Source organism: Neovison vison, chromosome 1 (assembly GCF_020171115.1).
Source record: "Neovison vison isolate M4711 chromosome 1, ASM_NN_V1, whole genome shotgun sequence".
NCBI classification, from domain to species: domain Eukaryota; kingdom Metazoa; phylum Chordata; class Mammalia; order Carnivora; family Mustelidae; genus Neogale; species Neogale vison.
Window position 1 is genome coordinate 263,133,035 of NC_058091.1, and position 1,122 is coordinate 263,134,156.

Below are 1,122 nucleotides of genomic sequence, written 5' to 3' on the forward strand. Positions count from 1 at the left end.
GATTGTAGGAAATCTATGCCCAAAGTCTATATTTTGTTCTTTTATTTGGCTGAGCATTTACTTTAAAGAGATAAGCTTAATAATTCTGTTCCTACTTTTCTTCAAACTCCTTTTTTGTTTAAGCAAACATTTAGTGCCAAAATAAAAAATAAAAGGAAGAATTTGTTCCCCTCTTGACTCTTGATGCTTTACTCATCTTGCCTTAGTCCCCAAGGTAGGCAAAGAGCAAAATCTCACTTATTCATGTTGCACATTACTTGTTTAAACCACAGGCTGATTTTTGATCTTCATAGTAAAGTCCCCATTAGAGAAAAATATGTGTCTTTTATAGAGAATTACATTCCACCTAACATCCCATGTGTACTTCTCAAATAATCTGTTCTCTTTTAATTAGCAATAATCGCGCCTCGGATAAACCTCATTGGCTACGATACTGCCACTGTTCTCTTTTAAAAGTAAAAGTACTACAGCTAATCATCAAACCATTAAGAATTAGAGGAGAAGCAGGGCACTTGGGTGGCTCAGTAGGTTAGGAGTCTGACTCTTGGTTTCTGCTCAGGTCATAATCTCAGGGCCATGAGATCAAGCCTGGCATCAGGCTCTGCATTCAGCACGGAGTCTCCTTGAGATTCTCCCTCTCCCTCTGGCCCTCCCACCACTTGTACACATCCTTTCTCTCTCTCTCCTCTCTCTCTCTCTCTCAAATAAATAAAATCTTCTTTTAAAAATCTAAAAAAAAAAAAGAGAGAGAATTAAAGGAGGAGACCCAAAAATGTATACATAGAGTGGAGTAGGTTTAAAATTGAGGTACTGTTAATATATTACGTTGCCTTAGTCAATTTGGGCTACTATAACAAATTATGATAGACTGGGTAGTTGGCTTAAAAAACAAACATTACTTCCCACAGTTTTGGATGCTGAAAGTCCAAGTTTGGATGCTAGCATGGTTGGGTTCTTGGGGAGGGTCCTCTTCCTAGCTTACAGATGGTACTCTTCCTGCTGTGTCCTCATGTGGCAGTAGAAGAGCTAACTAGCTCTCTTGCCTATTCTTATTAAAGCAATAATTTAATCCATGAGGACGCTACCCTCACGACCTAATTACCTCCAAAGGGCCCCATCTCT

General features: G+C 38.9%; 1 non-coding gene across 1 annotated transcript; it reads right to left on the reverse strand.

Annotated features, from left to right (window-relative positions):
* Positions 1 to 313: 313 nt before the first annotated feature.
* LOC122897497 lies at positions 314 to 451 on the reverse strand. Its single transcript, XR_006382541.1, has one exon. It is a non-coding gene; the product is annotated as a U4 spliceosomal RNA (small nuclear RNA).
* Positions 452 to 1,122: the final 671 nt, after the last annotated feature.